At 37.0% G+C, this 15,000-nt stretch overlaps 1 protein-coding gene across 1 annotated transcript in view; it reads left to right on the forward strand.

The window, feature by feature from the left end:
• The window catches only part of lmf1 (lipase maturation factor 1), a 61,893-nt gene that overhangs the window by 7,939 nt on the left and 38,954 nt on the right, over positions 1-15,000 (forward strand). The window lies entirely within an intron of this gene.

Genomic DNA, 15,000 nt, shown 5'->3' on the forward strand with positions numbered 1-15,000 from the left:
TAAGGCTTCATCTTCATCTACCTGAATAAATCATGTAAAATCCCCTAAATTATTTTAGTCATAATGAATTTAATATTTTTAGTGAAATATGCTTTTTAATTTTTAAGTTGACTCTCAAAACTGTGTGAATTCGAGTGAATGGAAATGAGCAGTTCAGAAGTTTCACAATGACAACTGCCTCTCTTTGGACTTTAAAAATGACTGACATTAATTTAGTGATAATCTAATGGAAATATGATAATATTTTGTAATTATCATTTAAATCTGACAATTTTTTTAATTGTTTGTCATAAGTAAACATCTCAGGAAAATGTTATGTGGTTTCAAATCAAAATACAGGTCCACTGTCTCACCAGGACTTAAATCATGTTTATCAGGCATTTTGGGAGACACAACAAGTGAATAGGGAAAGAAATTAGATTTCAATATTCCTATGAAATATTAGATATTATTATGAAAATATTGCCAATTACTACTCCCCTTATTATGCTTCATGTTGCCCCAAGAACACATTAATATGCACATTAAATACAATGGGAAAACCATTGCATAAAGCAAAATGGTATATCAAATCATTCTGTTATATCTTTCATAACATAGTTGAGAATCATCTTTTTACAAAATTTGGTATATAAAATCCTGAAACATAAAAATTGATTGATTTTTTTTTTTTTAATCCATTGTTTTTGCCTATTCATGTCTTTTTATTTTTATAAAACTGAGTCCTGGTGTCCTCTACAGAGGACATAACATATGAATAAAATATAGTTTTTCAAAAATGATATTTTTAATTTTTTTCCCTATGCTCTAAGCAATGTAATGACACGAGAAAATACTAAATTCACAAAACTTTTCTGGGTCTCAGGAGGATATAAGGGAAATAAAGCACACCGCCATCAGACGACTTCTGTCTGGGTTTTTTACGGCTCTGCGACCGGCTCGTAACTATTGTCTGCCAGAGGACCGAGGTTTTCCATGTAGATGAAAATGTTTTTCCAATTAGCGCCGTAAATGAGGAGGAATGGGGAAGGCGAGCTGCACGTTCGGGTAAACGAGGCCAGGAATATAATTGCCTTTAAGTGCTTACAACTGTAAAAACCCTGAGGCTGTTTCCCCTCAGACTCAGCAATACAGCAAATGAATGAAACTAAACCAAACGCTGTTTTAATAGTGATGATTATCAGTCCTCTCCTCAGATTATCAGTCCTCTCCTCATATTATTAGTCCTCTCCTCATATTATCAGTCCTCTCCTCAGATTATCAGTCCTCTCCTCAGATTATCAGTCCTCTCCTCAGATTATCAGTCCTCTCCTCATATTATCAGTCCTCTCCTCATATTATCAGTCCTCTCCTCATATTATCAGTCCTCTCCTCATATTATCAGTCATCTCTCAGATTATCAGTCCTCTCCTCAGATTATCAATCCTCTCCTCATATTATCAGTCCTCTCCTCATATTATCAGTCCTCTCTTCAGATTATCAGTCCTCTCCTCATATTATCAGTCCTCTCCTCAGTTTATCAGTCCTCTCCTCATATTATCAGTCCTCTCTTCAGATTATCAGTCATCTCCTCATATTATCAGTCCTCTCCTCAGATTATCAGTTCTCTCCTCATATTATCAGTCCTCTCTTCAGATTATCAGTCATCTCCTCATATTATCAGTCCTCTCCTCAGATTATCAGTCCTCTCCTCATATTATCAGTCATCTCTCATATTATCAGTCCTCTCCTCATATTATCAGTCCTCTCTTCAGATTATCAGTCATCTCCTCATATTATCAGTCCTCTCCTCAGATTATCAGTTCTCTCCTCATATTATCAGTCCTCTCTTCAGATTATCAGTCATCTCCTCAGATTATCAGTCCTCTCCTCAGATTATCAATCCTCTCCTCAGGTTATCAGTCCTCTCTTCAGATTATCAGTCCTCTCCTCATATTATCAGTCCTCTTCTCATTTTATCAGTCCTCTCCTCAGGTTATCAGTCCTCTCCTCAGATTATCAGTCATCTCCGCATATTATCAGTCCTCTCTTCAGATTATCAGTTCTCTCCTCATATTATCAGTCCTCTTCTCATATTATCAGTCCTCTCCTCAGGTTATCAGTCCTCTCCTCAGATTATCAGTCATCTCCGCATATTATCAGTCCTCTCCTCAGATTATCAGTCCTCTCCTCAGATTATCAGTCCTCTCCTCAGATTAATAGTCCTCTCCTCAGATTATCAGTCCTCTCCTCATATTATCAGTCCTCTCCTCATATTATCAGTACTCTCCTCAGATTATTAGTTCTCGCCTCATATTATCAGTCCTCTCCTCAGATTATCAGTCTTCTCCTCATATTATCAGTCCTCCATATTATCAGTCCTCTCCTCAGATTATCAGTCCTCTCCTCAGATTATCAGTCTTCTCCTTATATTATCAGTCCTCTCCTCAGATTATCAGTCCTCTCCTCAGATTATCAATTATCAGTCCTCTCCTCAGATTATCAGTCCTCTCCTCATATTATCAGTCCTCTCCTCATATTATCAGTCCTCTCCTCAGATTATCAATTATCAGTCCTCTCCTCAGGTTATCAATCCTCTCCTCAGATTATCAGTCCTCTCCTCAGATTATCAATTATCAGTCCTCTCCTCAGGTTATCAATCCTCTCTTCAGATTATCAGTCCTCTCCTCAGGTTATCAATCCTCTCCTCAGATTATCAGTCCTCTCCTCATATTATCAGTCATCTCCTCATATTATCAGTCCTCTCCTCATATTATCAGTCCTCTCCTCATATTATCAATCCTCTCCTCAGATTATCAGTCCTCTCCTCAGGTTATCAATCCTCTCTTCAGATTATCAGTCCTCTCCTCAGGTTATCAATCCTCTCCTCAGATTATCAGTCCTCTCCTCAGATTATCAGTCCTCTCTTCAGATTATCAGTCCTCTCCTCATATTATCAGTCCTCTTCTCATATTATCAGTCCTCTCCTCAGGTCATCAGTCCTCTCTTCAGATTATCAGTTCTCTCCTCATATTATCAGTCCTCTCCTCAGATTATCAGTCCTCTCTTCAGATTATCAGTCCTCTCTTCATATTATCAGTCCTCTCCTCAGGTTATCAGTCCTCTCTTCAGATTATCAGTCCTCTCCTCATATTATCAGTCCTCTCCTCATATTATCAGTCCTCTCCTCATATTATCAGTCCTCTCCTCAGATTATCAGTCCTCTCCTCAGATTATCAGTCCTCTCTTCATATTATCAGTCCTCTCCTCAGGTTATCAGTCCTCTCTTCAGATTATCAGTCCTCTCCTCATATTATCAGTCCTCTCTTCATATTATCAGTCCTCTCCTCAGGTTATCAGTCCTCTCTTCAGATTATCAGTCCTCTCCTCATATTATCAGTCCTCTTCTCATATTATCAGTCCTCTCCTCAGGTTATCAGTCCTCTTCTCATATTATCAGTCATCTCCGCATATTATCAGTCCTCTCTTCAGATTATCAATTCTCTCCTCATATTATCAGTCCTCTTCTCATATTATCAGTCCTCTCCTCAGGTTATCAGTCCTCTCCTCAGATTATCAGTCATCTCCGCATATTATCAGTCCTCTCCTCAGATTATCAGTCCTCTCCTCAGATTATCAGTCCTCTCCTCAGATTAATAGTCCTCTCCTCAGATTATCAGTCCTCTCCTCATATTATCAGTCCTTTCCTCATATTATCAGTACTCTCCTCAGATTATCAGTTCTCGCCTCATATTATCAGTCCTCTCCTCAGATTATCAGTCTTCTCCTCATATTATCAGTCCTCCATATTATCAGTCCTCTCCTCAGATTATCAGTCCTCTCCTCAGATTATCAGTCTTCTCCTTATATTATCAGTCCTCTCCTCAGATTATCAGTCCTCTCCTCAGATTATCAATTATCAGTCCTCTCCTCAGATTATCAGTCCTCTCCTCATATTATCAGTCCTCTCCTCATATTATCAGTCCTCTCCTCAGATTATCAATTATCAGTCCTCTCCTCAGGTTATCAATCCTCTCCTCAGATTATCAGTCCTCTCCTCAGGTTATCAATCCTCTCTTCAGATTATCAGTCCTCTCCTCAGGTTATCAATCCTCTCCTCAGATTATCAGTCCTCTCCTCATATTATCAGTCATCTCCTCATATTATCAGTCATCTCCTCATATTATCAGTCCTCTCCTCATATTATCAGTCCTCTCCTCATATTATCAATCCTCTCCTCAGATTATCAGTCCTCTCCTCAGGTTATCAATCCTCTCTTCAGATTATCAGTCCTCTCCTCAGGTTATCAATCCTCTCCTCAGATTATCAGTCCTCTCCTCAGATTATCAGTCCTCTCTTCATATTATCAGTCCTCTCCTCAGGTTATCAGTCCTCTCTTCAGATTATCAGTCCTCTCCTCATATTATCAGTCCTCTCCTCATATTATCAGTCCTCTCCTCAGGTTATCAGTCCTCTCTTCAGATTATCAGTCCTCTCCTCATATTATCAGTCCTCTTCTCATATTATCAGTCCTCTCCTCAGGTTATCAGTCCTCTCCTCATATTATCAGTCCTCTCCTCAGATTATCAGTCCTCTCCTCATATTATCAGTCATCTCCGCATATTATCAGTCCTCTCCTCAGATTATCAGTCCTCTCCTCATATTATCAGTCCTCTCTGCATATTATCAGTCCTCTCCTCAGATTATCAGTCCTCTCCTCAGATTATCAGTCCTCTCCTCATATTATCAGTCCTCTCCTCAGATCATCAGTCCTCTCCTCATATTATCAGTCCTCTCCTCAGATTATCAGTCCTCTCCTCATATTATCAGTCCTCTCCTCAGATCATCAGTCCTCTCCTCAGGTTATCAGTCCTCTCCTCATGTTATCAGTCCTCTCCTCAGATTATCAATCCTCTCCTCATATTATCAGTCCTCTTCTCATATTATCAGTCCTCTCCTCATATTATCAGTCCTCTCCTCAGATTATCAGTCTTCTCCTCATATTATCAGTCCTCTCCTCAGATTATCAGTCCTCTCCTCAGATTATCAGTCTTCTCCTCATATTATCAGTCCTCTCCTCAGATTATCAGTCCTCTCCTCAGATTATCAGTCTTCTCCTCATATTATCAGTCCTCTTCTCATATTATCAGTCCTCTCCTCAGGTTATCAGTCCTCTCCTCATATTATCAGTCCTCTCCTCAGATTATCAGTCCTCTCCTCATATTATCAGTCATCTCCGCATATTATCAGTCCTCTCCTCAGATTATCAGTCCTCTCCTCATATTATCAGTCCTCTCTGCATATTATCAGTCCTCTCCTCAGATTATCAGTCCTCTCCTCAGATTATCAGTCCTCTCCTCATATTATCAGTCCTCTCCTCAGATCATCAGTCCTCTCCTCAGGTTATCAGTCCTCTCCTCATATTATCAGTCCTCTCCTCAGATTATCAGTCCTCTCCTCATATTATCAGTCCTCTCCTCATATTATCAGTCCTCTCCTCAGATTATCAGTTCTCGCCTCATATTATCAGTCCTCTCCTCAGATTATCAGTCCTCTCCTCAGATTATCAGTCTTCTCCTCATATTATCAGTCCTCTCCTCAGATTATCAGTCCTCTCCTCAGATTATCAGTCTTCTCCTCATATTATCAGTCCTCTTCTCATATTATCAGTCCTCTCCTCAGGTTATCAGTCCTCTCCTCATATTATCAGTCCTCTCCTCAGATTATCAGTCCTCTCCTCATATTATCAGTCATCTCCGCATATTATCAGTCCTCTCCTCAGATTATCAGTCCTCTCCTCATATTATCAGTCCTCTCTGCATATTATCAGTCCTCTCCTCAGATTATCAGTCCTCTCCTCAGATTATCAGTCCTCTCCTCATATTATCAGTCCTCTCCTCAGATCATCAGTCCTCTCCTCAGGTTATCAGTCCTCTCCTCATGTTATCAGTCCTCTCCTCAGATTATCAGTCCTCTCCTCATATTATCAGTCCTCTCCTCATATTATCAGTCCTCTCCTCATATTATCAGTCTTCTCCTCATATTATCAGTCCTCTCCTCAGATTATCAGTCCTCTCCTCAGATTATCAGTCTTCTCCTCATATTATCAGTCCTCTCCTCAGATTATCAGTCCTCTCCTCAGATTATCAGTCTTCTCCTCATATTATCAGTCCTCTTCTCATATTATCAGTCCTCTCCTCAGGTTATCAGTCCTCTCCTCATATTATCAGTCATCTCTCATATTATCAGTCCTCTCCTCATATTATCAGTCCTCTCCTCATATTATCAGTCCTCTCTTCAGATTATCAGTCATCTCCTCATATTATCAGTCCTCTCCTCATATTATCAGTCCTCTCCTCATATTATCAGTCATCTCTCATATTATCAGTCCTCTCCTCATATTATCAGTCCTCTCCTCATATTATCAGTCATCTCCTCATATTATCAGTCATCTCCTCAGATTATCAGTCCTCTCCTCATATTATCAGTCCTCTCCTCATATTATCAATCCTCTCCTCAGATTATCAGTCCTCTCCTCAGGTTATCAATCCTCTCTTCAGATTATCAGTCCTCTCCTCAGATTATCAGTCTTCTCCTCATATTATCAGTCCTCTCCTCAGATTATCAGTCCTCTCCTCAGATTATCAATTATCAGTCCTCTCCTCAGATTATCAGTCCTCTCCTCATATTATCAGTCCTCTCCTCAGATTATCAGTCCTCTCCTCAGGTTATCAGTCCTCTCCTCATATTATCAGTCCTCTCCTCATATTATCAGTCCTCTCCTCATATTATTAGTCCTCATATTATCAGTCCTCTCCTCATATTATTAGTCCTCTCCTCATATTATCAGTCCTCTCCTCATATTATCAGTCATCTCCTCATATTATCAGTCCTCTCCTCATATTATCAGTCCTCTCCTCAGATTATCAGTCCTCTCCTCAGATTATCAGTCCTCTCCTCATATTATTAGTCCTCTCCTCATATTATCAGTCCTCTCCTCAGATTATCAGTCTTCTCCTAATATTATCAGTCCTCTTCTCATATTATCAGTCCTCTCCTCAGGTTATCAGTCCTCTCCTCATATTATCAGTCCTCTCCTCAGATTATCAGTCCTCTCCTCATATTATCAGTCATCTCCGCATATTATCAGTCCTCTCCTCAGATTATCAGTCCTCTCCTCATATTATCAGTCCTCTCTGCATATTATCAGTCCTCTCCTCAGATTATCAGTCCTCTCCTCAGATTATCAGTCCTCTCCTCATATTATCAGTCCTCTCCTCAGATCATCAGTCCTCTCCTCAGGTTATCAGTCCTCTCCTCATATTATCAGTCCTCTCCTCAGATTATCAGTCCTCTCCTCATATTATCAGTCCTCTCCTCATATTATCAGTCCTCTCCTCATATTATCAGTCTTCTCCTCATATTATCAGTCCTCTCCTCAGATTATCAGTCCTCTCCTCAGATTATCAGTCTTCTCCTCATATTATCAGTCCTCTCCTCAGATTATCAGTCCTCTCCTCAGATTATCAGTCTTCTCCTCATATTATCAGTCCTCTTCTCATATTATCAGTCCTCTCCTCAGGTTATCAGTCCTCTCCTCATATTATCAGTCATCTCTCATATTATCAGTCCTCTCCTCATATTATCAGTCCTCTCCTCATATTATCAGTCCTCTCTTCAGATTATCAGTCATCTCCTCATATTATCAGTCCTCTCCTCATATTATCAGTCCTCTCCTCATATTATCAGTCATCTCTCATATTATCAGTCCTCTCCTCATATTATCAGTCCTCTCCTCATATTATCAGTCATCTCCTCATATTATCAGTCATCTCCTCAGATTATCAGTCCTCTCCTCATATTATCAGTCCTCTCCTCATATTATCAATCCTCTCCTCAGATTATCAGTCCTCTCCTCAGGTTATCAATCCTCTCTTCAGATTATCAGTCCTCTCCTCAGATTATCAGTCTTCTCCTCATATTATCAGTCCTCTCCTCAGATTATCAGTCCTCTCCTCAGATTATCAATTATCAGTCCTCTCCTCAGATTATCAGTCCTCTCCTCATATTATCAGTCCTCTCCTCAGATTATCAGTCCTCTCCTCAGGTTATCAGTCCTCTCCTCATATTATCAGTCCTCTCCTCATATTATCAGTCCTCTCCTCATATTATTAGTCCTCATATTATCAGTCCTCTCCTCATATTATTAGTCCTCTCCTCATATTATCAGTCCTCTCCTCATATTATCAGTCATCTCCTCATATTATCAGTCCTCTCCTCATATTATCAGTCCTCTCCTCAGATTATCAGTCCTCTCCTCAGATTATCAGTCCTCTCCTCATATTATTAGTCCTCTCCTCATATTATCAGTCCTCTCCTCATATTATCAATCCTCTCCTCAGATTATCAGTCCTCTCCTCATATTATTAGTCCTCTCCTCATATATCAGTCCTCTCCTCATATTATCAGTCATCTCCTCATATTATCAGTCCTCTCCTCATATTATCAGTCCTCTCCTCAGATTATCAGTCCTCTCCTCAGATTATCAGTCCTCTCCTCAGATTATCAGTCCTCTCCTCAGATTATCAGTCCTCTCCTCATATTATCAGTCCTCTCCTCAGATTATCAGTCCTCTCCTCATATTATCAGTCCTCTCCTCATATTATCAATCCTCTCCTCAGATTATCAGTCCTCTCCTCATATTATCAATCCTCTCCTCAGATTATCAGTCCTCTCCTCATATTATTAGTCCTCTCCTCATATATCAGTCCTCTCCTCATATTATCAGTCATCTCCTCATATTATCAGTCCTCTCCTCATATTATCAGTCCTCTCCTCAGATTATCAGTCCTCTCCTCAGATTATCAGTCCTCTCCTCATATTATCAGTCCTCTCCTCAGATTATCAGTCCTCTCCTCAGATTATCAGTCCTCTCCTCATATTATCAATCCTCTCCTCAGATTATCAGTCCTCTCCTCATATTATTAGTCCTCTCCTCATATATCAGTCCTCTCCTCATATTATCAGTCATCTCCTCAGATTATCAGTCCTCTCCTCATATTATCAGTCCTCTCCTCATATTATCAGTCCTCTCCTCAGATTATCAGTCCTCTCCTCATATTATCAGTCATCTCCTCAGATTATCAGTCCTCTCCTCATATTATCAGTCCTCTCCTCATATTATCAGTCCTCTTCTCATATTATCAGTCCTCTCCTCAGATTATCAGTCCTCTCCTTATATTATCAGTCCTCTCCTCATATTATCAGTCCTCTCCTCATATTATCAGTCATCTCCTCATATTATCAGTCCTCTCCTCATATTATCAGTCCTCTCCTCATATTATTAGTCCTCTCCTCATATTATCAGTCATCTCCTCATATTATCAGTCCTCTCCTCAGATCATCAGTCCTCTCCTCAGATCATCAGTCCTCTCCTCAGATCATCAGTCATCTCCTCAGATTCCCCCGCATCTGCGAGTGTTGAGGATGTAGTTTTAGTTTAGGCCCTGTGAGATGTGTGGCTGATTAGATTTGTTTGCAATTAGCAAGACATTTATTTATTAATATGAAGTGGATTTAAGATTTCTTTTTTTTTCCTTCTGCTCACCGAGGCTGTATTTATTTGATAAAAAATGCAGTAAAATTGTGAAATATTTTTACAATTTAAAATAGCTGTGAATATATATGAATATATAGTAAAGTGTAATTTATTCCTGTTATCAAAGCTGAATGTTCAGCATCATTACTCCAGTCTTCAGTGTCACATGATCCTTCAGAAATCACTCTAATATGATGATTTGATGATCAAGGATCACATTTATGATTATTATCAGTTTTGAATATTAATAATAAAAAATAGAATTTAATACTTTTATTCAGCAAAGATGCATTAAATTGATCAAAAGTGACATCAAAGACATTTATCATGTGACAAAATATTTATATTTCAAATAAATGCGGTTCTTTTGAACTTTCTATTCATCAAAGAATCCTGAAAAATAAAATGTATCAGTTTCCACAAAAATCTGAATCAGCACGACTGTTTTCAACACTGATAATAATTATAAATGTGTCTTGATCATCAAATCATCATATTAGAATGATTTCTGAAGGATCATGTGACACTGAAGACTGGAGTAATGATGCTGAAAATTCAGCTTTGATCACAGGAATAAATTACACTTTACTATATATTCACATAATTATAAAAATATAAAAATATTACAAAATTTTACTGCATTTTTGATCAAATAAATGCAGGAGAGCAGAAGAGACTTTTAAAAAAAAAAAAAAATAAAAAAAAAATTCATGTTTTGAAAAAACAAAAACATATTTGTTATTTCAAAACATGAAATAAACGTAATTATTTCAATATTTTGAGCGGTGGTGTAGCTGTGCATTGCATGCTGGGTCCTCGTTCTGAACTGACACACATCTGCGGAGGTCAGTTGCACAAGCTCATGCTTTAATCCGCCAAGTGCTTGTTTCTCAGTGTTTTAACAGCGCTATTAAATCAGAAGTGTTGTGGTAAAACCTTCATTAGCACAAACTCCTCGCAGTAATTTGCTGCGCTCGCCAAATGACCAAAGTGTTGTTAGCGTTTCACAAGTTGTTCTCTCTTCCGAGAAGCAGTGAAGCGAACGCCAGCGGTTCATGGATGTGTTCTGCTCAAGGTCTCGGCTGGAAGCAGTGGCCAAGCTGTCGTTCACCATCACTTCTTTTCTTCTTCTCTCCCGCTTCTCAGCAAGGGAGGTTTTCCAGCACACATCAAAGACTCTCTCATCTCCAGCTCGGGTTTCTGACTGGACTTGCGGTTCGCACCGTTCCCTCGACTCCACACATGCATTATCTGTCGAGAGTTATTTTTGATAGTTGCTTCGTGTTTGTCGGGATTCTTTCACTTAGAGACTGAAGTTCACACATTCCACCAGGAGTCAAACCGCTCGTGTTGGAAACGTTCTCGAGCGCTTTCCCCTCCATCTGTTCATATTCATAAGCCTTCGCCTTGAAGATTCGGCTGAAGCCATTGCTTAAAAATGCACTTAATAGATCTATCTAAATAAGGTTATTAATGCAGACTAAATCAACTAAAACAGTGCAGATAATCTAGAGAACATTGTATGCCTGTCAGTTAATCTCTAATTACTGCAGAGTTTCCTTTACATTGAAAATAATTAGATATTATTAAATTAATTTATAATTAATTACATCTTTTTTTTTTCTTTTTGAAAAAATAATAATAATGTTAAAAATAGTTTAAAATGAAAATAATATACAATAAAATATCTTTATTATTATTTTATTAATTTTAATTAATTAAATTAATTTTATTTTATTTTATTATTTTATATTTTATATTATTTATTTATTTATTTATTTTTAATTTTTTTAATTATTTTTTTTTGGATGCTGAAGCCATTTAAAGTCAGCCAATGTGTGAATTATTAGAGTTTTTACTTTAGGAACCCGACTCTATTACTCCAGAGTTACCTTTAAATTTAATTAAATATTTGTAATTGAAATTCATTAATTTTAATTTAATTTAATAATGGACCATTAGCATCCCTAATTAGGCAAATGTCAACCATCTTCAAGTTATAGTTCCTTCAGAAATGAAAATTGTCATCATTTACTCGTCCTCATGTCGTTCCAACACCAGTATGACTTTCTTTCACAACACAAAAGAATAAATTTGATGAGTGAAGGGAAACAAGCAGATTTGGTCACCATTGACATCCATTGAATGGATAGAAAAAAAACCCTCCTCAAAAAATATCTTCTTAAAATTAAGACCATTATAATAAGTAATAAATAACGACAGCATTGAAGGGGTGGTTGATTATGATTTGACTTTTCTAACTTTAGTTAGTGTGTAATGTTGCTGTTTGAGCATAAACAACATCTGCAAAGTTACAACGCTCAAAGTTCAAAGCAAAGGGAGATATTTGCTTTTAAAGAAATCGCTTTTTAAGGACTACAACAAACGGCTGGTAGAGACTACACCACATTCCTCCCGGGTTAGTGACATCACCAACCCTAGAATTTACATAAACCCCGCCCCCTGAACACGATTTACAGATTATCATGACAGAATATGCTAATCAATGACTAGAAGATAACTCCACATCAGCTTCATAAATTCATCAACTAACCATTCATAAATGTCCTGTTGCTTCTACATGTTGTCTCTTCTTCTTGAGTCTCTCCATCATTGTCCGACTCTGGTTTGAACATAAAAGGCTAAAAGTTTTTGAAATGTTCAGTGCATGTGTGTTTGAGGTAAAAGAACACGTCCTCTTGAAGCTCCGCCCCCTGTGCCGGGAGCAGCAGCTCATTTGCATTTAAAGGAACAGACACAAAATGGTGTGTTTTTGCTCACCCTCAAAAAGTGACAATTTTAACATGCTATATACAAATATCTGTGGGGTATTTTGAGCTAAAACTTCACACACACACTCTGGAGACATCAGAGACTTATTTTACATTCTTGTGAAATTATACCACCCCTTTAAAATCTGATGTTTTTTGATAAAAATAAAAACTGAAAAATAGAAAAAGGCCATTCTGGTATAAAACTTTCACTTTTCAGTCTAATTATTTTCTAATGAATAAGAAAACATTCCACATTACAGAAGTCAAACGGCTTGTGAAAGGGGTTTCACATTTTCTACTCTTTCCAGACTTCACTATTACAACTATCCAAGTCCATTAAATGAAGCATTCATAATCCACATTTATTCTTAACCCACTTAAGCAGATTGCATTATTGTCTGGGCAGCTCAGATAACATTTAAGTGAACTGCACTTTAACATTACATTAACCTCACATTATTTTTGCATAGATTTTTTGTTGTTGCATTGTTTTTATTAGGAATGAGTTTGTAAATGAAATGCACTTAATGTTAAACATATGTTTATTGTGATGTAGGATGGATCTAATATCATGTGGGCGATTCATTTGTAAATAGGAAGCATTACTCATGTTTTCCTGGTCTTTGATATTTCCACAAATACTCTTAATTGTTAAACCAGTGTGGTTCGAACGCCAGAGGTGTGACCATGTGACTGGTTAGTTTCTAGTTACTATAGTAGTTATAGTTAATCAGCGAGTTTGATCATTGTACATATGGGAAACACATCCCAGATTTGGTCCAGAATATGTTTTAGGTGCATTTGGTTATTATTTTTCATGCACGGATTACATAAAACACAGTTTTGGAAGAGACATTGAACGTTGCTTTAGTAAACCCAAATGTGCCTCCTGTTTTCATGCACATTTCTCCTGTTTCAGGCGTTCTGTGTGTGCGTGTGTGTGTGTGTGTTGGACGTTTCCTCTCTGGGATAGTTGGCAGGAGCTCCTGGCGTTCCTCAAGGCTGTGTCAGGCTTGGGCAAGAGCAACTCTCTCTGGCTTCTCTGGCTACTGTCAGCTAAACTTTTATACAAGTGATTTGCAGAGAACAGAAGTTAATGACTTTTTAATTTAAACTGTAAGCGAGCGCCCATCTGATAGCATGGCCGAACCGTCTGGCCGAACTCCCGTCACGTGCACCTGTGGGCTTTGGTTTGTACAGTAACACTGGTCTCATGCATGACTGACATTAATTACCTGGAATTAAATTGAGAGTTATTGAAATGAGAAGAAACCGGGCGTTTCTGTTCTGCTGTCGAGTAAGACGTTGCTTTAAATGAGGGATTGAAGTTGCTGCATGCAACATATTCTACATTAGATGTGCATTTTGTCTGTGGTTGACCGATTTTGATTTTAATTTTAATTTTTGCTAATTTTAGATTGCTTTAACGGCGATGATTTAAAGAGGATAAATTTGGAGACTAAATGTTTTAACTTTTATCTAAATCATCATTGTATTGCATTGCATTGTATGTTAAAACTACAGAGCTTTGATCATAAAACTAAGCATTTAAATATCATCTCACTAAGACATATTATTGGCAGATATTGATATTTATATGCATTTTACGTCAGCTATACTGAATAAGAGGATGAATTTGCAGAAAAAGGTCAGCGTACAATCGCTTCTTTTAACAATCCATTGCATTCAAAACTACTATTATAGTTGTATTAATATTTTAAATGTTTATTTTAATATTTTCCTGTATCATTTAATTTTAAAAGTTTTAGTAATTTTATTAGATGTTTTTGACATTTTATATATATATATATATATATATATATATATATATATATATATATATATATATATATATATATATATATATATACAGTACCAGTCAAAAGTTTGGAAACATTACTATTTTTAATGTTTTTGGTCTCTTCTGCTCATCAAGCCTGCATTTATTTGATCAAAAATACAGAAAAAAAAATTAATATTGTGATATATTATTACAATTTAAAATAATGGTTCTCTTTTTTAATATATTTTAAAATGTAATTTATTTTTGTGATGCAAAGCTGAATTTTCATCAGCAAGTACTCCAGTCTTTGGTGTCTTATGATCCTTCAGAAATCATTCTAATATGAGGATTTGATACTCAGTTATTATCAATGATGGAAACAGTTGTGCTGTTTAATATATTTTTTTGGAATACTTTTTTCAGGATTCATTGATGAGTAAAACTTTAACAGCATTTATTCATAAAAACAGCATTTATTCAAAATAAAAACATTTCTAACAATATAAATCGTTACCATCACCTTTTATCAATTTAACGCATCCTTGTTGAATTAAAGTACTAATTTCTTTTAAAAAAAAGAGTTATTGTTCCCAAACTTTTGAACGGTAGTGTATATTGTTACAAAAGATTTCTATTCTAAATAAATACAGTTCTTTTTAACTTTTTATTCATCAAATAATCCTGAAAAAAGTATCTCAGGTTATAAATATTAAGCAGCACAACTGTTTCCAACATTGATCATAAATCATCATATTAGAATGATTTCTGAAGGATCATAAGACAGCAAAGACTGGAGTACTTGCTGATGAAAATTCAGCTTTGCATCACAAAAATAAATTACATTTTAAAGTATATTAAAAAAGAGA

The sequence above is a fragment of the Squalius cephalus genome (assembly GCF_949319135.1).
Source record: "Squalius cephalus genome assembly, chromosome: 19".
NCBI lineage: Eukaryota > Metazoa > Chordata > Actinopteri > Cypriniformes > Leuciscidae > Squalius > Squalius cephalus.